Source organism: Gallinula chloropus, assembly GCF_964237585.1.
Source record: "Gallinula chloropus genome assembly, chromosome: 2".
Taxonomy (NCBI): Eukaryota; Metazoa; Chordata; class Aves; order Gruiformes; family Rallidae; genus Gallinula; species Gallinula chloropus.
In genome coordinates, this window is record NC_140086.1 from 155,138,859 (window position 1) to 155,148,331 (window position 9,473).

Sequence of the window (9,473 nt, forward strand, 5' to 3'; positions counted from 1 at the left end):
TTTGCTCCTGATGTATCTACAGACACCTTTCGTGCTGCCTTTCACACCTGGTGCCAGTGTCAGCTTGGGCTGAGATACTGAATGAAAAATCAGCTGCACAGTTCGAGACGTGTGGAACCCCTGAGTGGGGCAGATAAGCACCAGAAGGATGTGTTCAGGGGGGCTCTGCATCTTTCATCTTCATGCAGCTCTCCCATTAAAAATTCATCAAACGTTTTCGAAGCGTGGTGTGGTTAGTTTGCCCTACCTACCTCAAGGCAAAAGGGTAGACAAGGTGGCAGCTTTGCTGCCATATTTTAGGCTTAAATATCATGATGCCTCACAGGGTGCTGGGAGGTTTGACAGGCTAATGTGTGTTAGGGAGGAATCAGGCTTTTTATGGATGGAAATTGAGATGGAGAGAAATGTGCACTGGGAGTGGCGAAGCAGGGAGGGTGAACCCCAGGTGAGGTATACCCAAAGTTCACAACTTGAAGCCAGCCAAAGGACTGTCCCTTTGTCCTGCCTGCTGCTGTCCTGCGCTGCTGGCAGCACGAATAAAGGAATGCCTGAGCAGTGGAGCAAAGGAGCAGCACCCAAATTGAGAGGAGGAAAGAGACACAGAGGCTGACCCCTCAGGGGAAAAGCTCTCACAAATGACTCCGGGGTTTAATGGGGGGAAGATTTCCTAGAATTTCTATGCAGTAGCAGTAATGGATCCACAGACTTATTAATAAGGGGGTTGCAGATGTGTTGTGTTTTCCCTGTGAGGCTGTGAGATTGGGAGAGGCTACCTCCAGAACAGCCCTTTTGCTCGATTCCTGGTGCAGGAAGCAGCACAGGTGCTTCCTTCCTGTTACCTTCATCATCTTCATGACCCACACTAGTGTTCAGGAAAATATACTTCTAGTAGATATGGCTCCCAAGGGACTCTGACCCTGGCTTGTCCTGGGGCAAGTATGGGCTGATGCAAACAGTGCCAACACAGCTTGTTTCATTCCAACACAGTGTCAACATGCTCAGCTTGGAGCCACCCAAGCTCTTCATAAGAGGGAACGCCATCCAGGTAGGGGCTGTCCAGGGTGGAGCAGGTTATGCTAGCACGGGGCAGGGGGGTTGGGAAAGTGCCTTCCTTTTCTTTTGAGAGAGCAAGCCAGTGTCTGGAAGGCCAAGGTCCCTCTCGAGGGAAAGGCATGCTTGAAAAGCTTCCTCTTGGGATATAGGTGCTTTCCCCAGAGGAAGCGAGTGGAGAGTGACTGAGTGAGCCCTTGGGAGATGCTTGGAGCTCTGCCAAGGGAATTTTAACCTACGGGGTACAGATACAGGCAGTTGTGATGAGTGAGTGACACTCGGAACAATATTCCCACCCTTGTTGACATGGTCTGTCTCTGGTCCCTGAGCAGGGCAGGAGCGCAGGCTGTGTCTGCCAGGGGGGAAGCACGGTGGGCTGGGGGGCCACCCTACACAGGCAGATGGGACACAGCTTCGAACAGGCCTGCCTAGGGTGCTTCCTCATAGGAAGCTGGGCCAAAACGAAAAGAACAAACCTGTTTTAAGCTGAAGCAGCCACGTTTTGTTAGCATGTCAAAACACTCTGAAAAGGGAGCGACAGCACCAAAGAGAAGGGACACTGCACTGAGGGCTTCTTCCCTGCTCTCTGTGGCTTTAAAGGACTGATCCTCACTTGATGTCACACACTTCTGGGTGGTGGGGTTCTGGGAAATCACACGGTCCTTTCTGTTTCCAGACTCTGAAAGTATTTTGCTGAGCTATTTTCTCAGCTTTTGGAATTTGACATTTAAATTCAATAAACTCGCAGCTTTTTGTGGACACCAACCACATCCTACAAGCCCTGCTGCCTGCTGCACAAAGAGACTGTGAGAGAAGATAAATGGCTTTGCATGCTGGCTATGTTTGGGAGGTCAGGGTTAACCCACAGGGCCCAAAACAACTGGAGATACCAGCCTCTGGAGGCCAGCCTGGAGCAGGGAAAGGATGAGGAGCCCAGTGATAACACCGGCCAAGAGACAGGAGTATTTCAAACCTGCTCAGACTTGGCCATGTTCTGATAAAGCAATAAGTAAAGTACTTCCAAAGGAGAAAGAAGAGGAGAGAAGAATTTGGTTTTCCAAACGATGCTGGTGGCTGGGCTGGGGTTACTGGGCTGTGTTCCCTGAGACCATGACAGATGTGAACTCAGATGGCTTTCTTGGGTCTGCAGTGAAGTTTTGCTGTCTCACCTGGATGAAGTGCAGCCCAGGAGCCCTTCATGGCAACTCACTCCAGCACTCAATCCTGAGTGTTGCTGGAGCTAGGAAAATCAGCGAGTCAGAGAATAGTCAGGGCTGGGAGGGACCTTAAAGATCACCAAGTTCTACCCTCCCTGCCATGGGCAGGGACACCCTCATTAGACCCAGCTGCTCAAGGCTGCATCCAACCTGGCCTTGAACACTGCCAGGGAGGGGGCAGCCACAGCTTCTCTGGGCAGCCTGTACCAGGGCCTGACCACCCTCACAGGGAAGAATTTCTTCCTAATATCCAGTGTAAATCTAACCTCTACCAATGTAAAACCATCCCCCCTTGTCCTATCACTCCATGCCCTTCTAAAAAGTCCCTCCCCAGATTTCCTGTAGCACCTTTAGGTACTGGCAGGCTACTAGAAGGTCTCCCTGGAGCCTTCTCTTCTCCAGGCTGAAAAACCTCAACTCTCAGCCAGTCTTCACAGCAGAGGTGCTTCAGCCCTCAGATCATCTTTGTGGCCTCCTCTGGACTCACTCCAACAGCTCCATGTCTTTCCTGTACTGGGGACCCCAGAGCTGCATGCAGTACTGCAGGTGAGGTCTCACCAGAGCAGAGGGGCAGAATCCCCTCTCTCAACCCACTGGTCCATTGCTTTTGATGCAGCCCAGGACACAGTTGGCTTTCTGGGCTCAAGCACACACTGCTGCCTCATGTTGAGTTTTAAATCAATCAGTACCCCAAGTCCTTCCCCTCAGAGCTGCTCTCCATCCCTTCTCTGCCCAGCCTGTACTGTTGTGCTTGGGATGCCCTGACCCATGTGCAGGACCTTGCACTTGGCAACTCCAGGAGCTGGGACTTTAGTTGAAAGCAGAAGTGTCACCCAAGGCCCAGGCTGCAGAGATGCCAGCCTTTGCAGAGAGAAACCACAGCTCAGTGCATGGGATCAGGTTTCTGGGTGGTGAGCTCTGCACAGCACAGAGAGACAGATTCGTGGTGTAAGTGAGTTCTTCCAAAAAATCCTCATGTGCCCTGGGTATGAAATGCCTAATCAAATCATGTTTACTGCTCGGCACTAGGCTGCTAATTTGCTTTGATTTAGAATTTAAAGAGATAATTGTGGATGTGTGCGTGTGCGTAGGTTGCTGTGAAAAGGCTTTCCTCTCCGTTTAATAAGCAGCCCATTAACACAGACAGCGTTCATTTGACTTGCCTTTTTCAATGCAATTGATTTTAGTCCCTTTGTTAGGGGAGGAGATTGAGAGAGAGAACAGCTCACCCCAGAGGCTGGGAGACAGGGAGCTGAGGAGCAGCCTCCCCCCGTGGGATCCCTGGCACTAACCTCGCCCTGGAAACACCCTTAAGAAAAAGCAGGGATAGAATCACAGAATCACAGAATGACCAGGTTGGAAAAGATTCCCCCTCATCCTGTCACCTGTTGCTTGGGTGAAGAGACCATCGCCCACCTCTCTACAACCTCCTTTCAGGTAATTATAGGCAGTGACAAGGTCTCCCCTCAGCCTCCTCTTCTAAAGGCTAAACATCCCCAGCTCCCTCAGCCACTCCTCATATGATTTGCTCTCCAGCCCCTTCACCAGCCTGGTTGCCCTTCTCTGGACACACTCCAGGACCTCAATGTCCTTCTTCTAGTGAGGAGCCCAGAACTGGACACAGCATTCGAGGTGCAGCCTCACCAGTGCCCAGTACAGGAGCACAATCACCTCCTCAGACCTACTGGCCACACTATTTTTGATACCAGCCAGGATGCCATTGGCTTTCCTAGCCACCTGGGCACACTGCTGGCTCATACTCAGTCTGCAGTCAACCAACACCCCCAGGTCCTTCTCTGCCTGACAGCTCTCCAGCCAGTCTCCCCCAAGCCTGTAGCACTGCATGGGGTTGTTCTGTCCCATGTGCAGTACTCTACGCTTGGCCATGTTAAACTTTATCCCATTGGGCTCAGCCCATTGGTCCAGTCTGTTCAGATCCCTCTGAAGAGCCTCCCTACCCTCAGGCAGATCAACACTTCCTCCTAGTTTAGTGTCATCTGCAAACTTACTGAGGGAGCATCCAATCCCTTCATCCAGGTCATTGATAAAGATGTTGAACAAAACTGGACCCAGGACTGAGCCCTGAGGGACACCACTTGTGACCAGCCTCCAGGTGAATTTAGCTCCATTAAGCACAACTCTTTGGGCCCAGCCAGTGTTTTAACCAGCAGAGGCTGTGTCTGTCCGGGCCAGTGGTAGCCAGTTTCTCAAGCAGAATGCTATGGGAAATGGTGTCAACTCCGCTCTTCATAGTTTTGGCAGCACTTTATCAGGGCCACTTAAGCATCTTTTCTCCTGTTTTAGCATTAATAAAGGTGGAATGAACTGAAGGTAAACGTCTCAGCCTGTCACAGAAAATAATTCGTATTTACCAGATCACTTTTCTCTGGGCTTTGTTCCTACCTTTGGATAGTCCCAGGGACAAATCCCTGCTCCCACCAGCTTGTGCCCTGACAGTGTTTGTTGCTGACCCTTTGCAACCCCTCACACAATTCAGAGCTGCCCAGGCTGAGCTACTGCTGCACTCCTGGAGAACAGCTTGTCTGCTGTGCTTTACTGTTTGTTTTACTCAAGGATGCCTCTGACGATCACCTTGCTTCGACCTGCATCCAGCCGAGGCTCCCTCCCAGGCGCTGGCACCTACCTGGTAGACACCTGTGGTTTCTGAGTCCAATTAACCAGATGGGCTTTTAAAGGTGAGGGAGTCAAGATAACACAAGATCATGTGTCTGGTGTGGGGAGACTTCACACTAGACTGGTTAGCCTGACCCCTCAGTGTCCATGTTTGCAAGAAAACAGTAACTACAGACATGAAAATGCAAGAAAAATGACAACTCAGTGGTTGCTCTTGGCAGCTCCTCCTTTCCCACCCATAAAGCAACACCAGAGACCATGTCACAGGCTGCTGCAGCGGTACTGGGCTGGGATTGCACTCTGTCTGTCATTACAGCAACCCAAAGAGGAGCTCATTTGATGCTGCTTCCATGTGCTCCAAGAGCACAGGAGATAATTGTGAAGGACACCCCTGGAGTGTGCTGTAACCTTCCCCTCTCCTCTCCTTCTCCTGCTAACACGAACCTGAGTTGCCTCTGCAGACAGCACCACTGGTGCCATCTTCTTGCATGGGCTTAATCACAGGCAGAAGCATGAGCTGAAATTCACAGAACCACAGATTCTCTAGGTTGCAGCTCCTGCATTTCCCTGCAGATGACATCTTACCCAAGCTGGCCTTATGCTGCCATTTTATAGAGAAGTGGTGTTACCTGAGGAGATGCCTTGTGCTGGGTACTTTGGCTGCTCTTGTCCCAGCAGCTGCTGAGAGCAGCCTGGGCACCATGAAGCCACTTGAGGCCACAGGATGGGCAGAGCAGATGCTGCTAGCCCTGGAGATGTCTCCTGAGACCCTGATCACAGGGGAGCAGCATCCAGGGCGGGATTTGTAGGTGGAAAGCCAGATGTGAGTGGCTGTGTAGATTTTGGGGGTCTGAAGTTCTTCCTTTATCTGCTTTTCTGTTTGGCTGGGAACAGCAGGAAACATGAAATGCACCATTTACGGTGTCGCCCTGCTGCAGGTGATGGCATTGAGCTCAGCTCTATGTAAGACAGAAGTTCAGTTTGACACCGGTGAAAGATGTGTGGACACAACCACGTCCTCCCAGCCTGGGAAAGGAACACTGAAAAAAACCCCTCTTCACTTACAGGGAACATGCATCCAAAGGGACAAGCCACACATCTCCTGGTAGCCGGGTCAGCAGCAGAGCAAAACTTGTTCACCGTCATCAGGGGTTAGGTCAGGAGCTGAGAAACTCCGCTGCCACGTATTCAACCCTTGAGATACAACAAGATTACCCCCTCAAAGCTCTCCTGCTCATGTTCACCAGCACAGCAGCATTTCTAAGCACTCACAAGAGGTAGTTACTTACTCTGTGAGTATGTTTCCCGCAGGAGAGGCAGCACATGAAGCAGATTTCTCATGCGAGAAGAGGCTGCTTTGCATGCATTCCTTTAGAGACCTGCACCTCTGGGGGTTTGGAGTACTATGTCCAATAATACACCTTATATTAAAATAAATAGTGTTCCCAATTATGTCTTGTCACATAATATGTACCCTACAATTTAGGAGTACGCGGCAGCTATGGTAAGAACATACTTGTGTGTGGTTTTACTTGTACCAATGCACTGCCACAGTGCTTCACAGGTTGCTCTTAGTCTTTTATGGAGATGCTGCAGGTCACATTAAGGTTTCCTTAAGCTGTGTGTTTAAAACTTGTAACTGTTCTGCTTCGAAAAAGCGGATTTGGAACTGTAAGGATGCTGAGATCCCCAAGGACAGAATCTCCTGACAAAATACACCCATGAAATGAAAATGGGAAAAAGAAAAAAGGAGACACCCCCCAGCCCCTTCCGCCCCATTCCCCAGTGACAAAGTGCTCCCCAGCTGTGTGCTGCCCGCTGGACCTGCTGCCTGTCCCGGAGGAACCTTCTAGCGGGGCCAGAAAGGCAAACGCGGTGCCGGGAGCGCTCCGGAGCCCAGCGCTGCCCGGCGGCCGCTCTGCGCGGCCTCTGCCGCCACCTGCCGCCGCTTGCCGACCCGGCCGCGCTGCGGGACGGGCTCGGCTGCGCTCAGGGACGGGCTCGGCTGCACTCCGGGACGGGCTCGGCTGCACTCAGGAGCAGGCTCGGCTGCACTCAGGAGCAGGCTCGGCTGCACTCAGGGACGGGCTCGGCTCCCGCTCCGGGACGGGCTCGGCCGCAGTTAGGGACGGGGTCGGCCCACCCGATCTACCCCTAAGGGGTAAAGCGGGAAAACCGGTGTTACCCAACTCTTCTCCCCCTCCAAGCGCCAGCTCCCCGGGTTATTTCCAGCTCAGCCCTTCCGAGGGAGAGCTCAGCAGCGGCCTGTGGAAGGCCACCTCTGCCCGGCCACCCTGCGAGGCAGCGGGCTTGGACTGCCCGAGCCGTTTCTTCATGGGGAAATAAAAAAGTCCAGGCCAATTGTGAAGCTGAAAAAACCCCAAACAAACAAAAACCCCCCAACTCCTTCTCATGCTTCCACCAAGTGATGCTTCCAGCTACAGCCTTGCCAGGGCAGCATGCTGAGAAGGAGCTGTGTTTTGGAAGAGGGTCCCCACTGAAGTGCAGACCCATCAGCTGAGCAGGCTGAACTGCCTTCCAAGAGCTGCTGGCACAGCCTCTGCCTTTGACGATGCAAGAGTGAAGTGGGAGCCCAGGGACTGGATCCTGTCCCCATCCCAGCTGCACAGCCCTGCTCACACTGCAGCTGGGACTTCTCACCCACTGGTGTATCTCCATGGGTTTTCCCAGCAGCCACAAAGGGCTCCCCAATGCTTCCCATGGAGGGTTGGTGTGAGACTCCCCTCATTAATGTGTGTGAGGCTCCTTGAGGAAAGTGTCTTATTTTATAATCACAAAGAACAGACAGAGATGATGGCTAAGTCACTTCTGCTGTCCTCACACAGTTCTCCACCAACAGCACTGCAGCATCCTGAGGTTAGAAACCTCTTTCAAAGCACTGACACCAACCTCCACGCCAGAATGCTGGACACCACATGAGCTGTCACTGAATTTGAACCTTTTATGTTAAGCCTCAGCTCCGCCCAGCTCCAACCATGAGCTAGCAGCCTTTGCACCTGTGCAAGGCCTGGGACATGGGGAGAAGGAGTTTATGAACCAAATCTATAACGTCCATCCTACACCAAGATGAATTTGTGTCCATGGTTTTGGTCTGCTTGTCAGACTTCTCCCTGTTTAAAACTATAGAGTGATGCTACTTAGTCAGGTAAAAACTAATCTCGCCTCTCTGCTCACTCCACGAGGAAGAAATGCTTTCTAGAGCAGCAGAACAAACACCACCTGCTTTCTGGGGACTTTCTCACGTGTAACCCTCACAGACACTCAGTGAAAGTTTGGCCTTTGGGTGAGAACATTTAAGGCTATCAGTAGATCCGAGCACCTGCTCCCGCACACCTCACAGCGTGGTGTCTTTGGGACCTTTATCTCCACTAATGCCAACTGTCAGGCCTGGGAAAAGGATGGAGACATGAGAAAATTAACACCTGCAAAGAACAAAGCCTTGTTTAGCTAAAATCGTGAGTAACCCCCTATCCTGGTTTCCTTCTCTTTCCCATGTCATTTCTTCCGGTTCTTCTTTTTTATTATTTTTAGTGGAATAGACAATTTTTCTTACTCTGTGGCTTCTTTAACCTGTTTGGCTGTTAGTGTGGTGGGGGTAGTTTTAGGGCAGCCAGTGAATTGGAAATACTGTGGTTTTACCCTGGGCTTAAAGACTTTTTCTGATCTAGGTTGTGGTTGGGTTGTTTTTTTTTTTTTCCCACACATTTTTAACAAAAAACAAAGGAACTTTGAAAATGAAGGGCCAGGCTTGGTAGGGCAGTGTATCCACAGAAGGGGCAGGTGGTGCCCGGCTCACTGAGCACTTCCATGGACGGTGGAGATGTTCTTGCTTGAATCCCTGCCTGACCTGAAGCAAGACAGGGTTTGCAGTTTGCCTGCACCAAGATGGACCAGGAGCACATGCTCCTCAAGTCCAGTGGTGAACACATTTAAAGCTATCCACCAGTAAGATCTAAATTCCTGCTTTGTCTTTCCCAGCTCTCCTGAGCATCCTCCCTTACCTACCCAGAGCATTTGTGGGTGTTGCAGTGGAAACGAAGCCTGGAGCTTGGCTGCCAGCATCCTTTGGCCCCAGCAGCAGGGTGAAGGTCTCTGCCTGGATCCTTCCCCGTGTCACACCACTGGTGTTCCAGAGCCTGGTCTCACAGGAGTCCTGTGCAGGAGGAGGACACTTTGCTGCAGGCTTCCACTAGATGGAGTGGTGTCTGAACCTCAGCTTGGATGTGGTTGTAAAGCAGCTGCAAGGGAAGCAGACACCGAACGTGGGAGGATTTTCTTTTCCTGAGACTCCTTTATAAAGGGAATATTTCCCAGCTACGTGAAGAAGAGCTCTCCTTCCTTGCAGGGAAACGCAGCTTCCCTCCTACAGCCTGGAATGAAGGGATTTCCTGGAAGTCCCTGCTGAGGGAGGAGCAGCCACGAGCACTGGTGGCCCTGTGTCACAGGACGGTGTCATCCTTGTATAGTGTCCCTGGGCTTGCTCACTCTCCTCAGAGATCCCCCTCTGGGGTGTCCCTCTCTCTACCCCCTCTACAGCAGGTACCCCCAGCC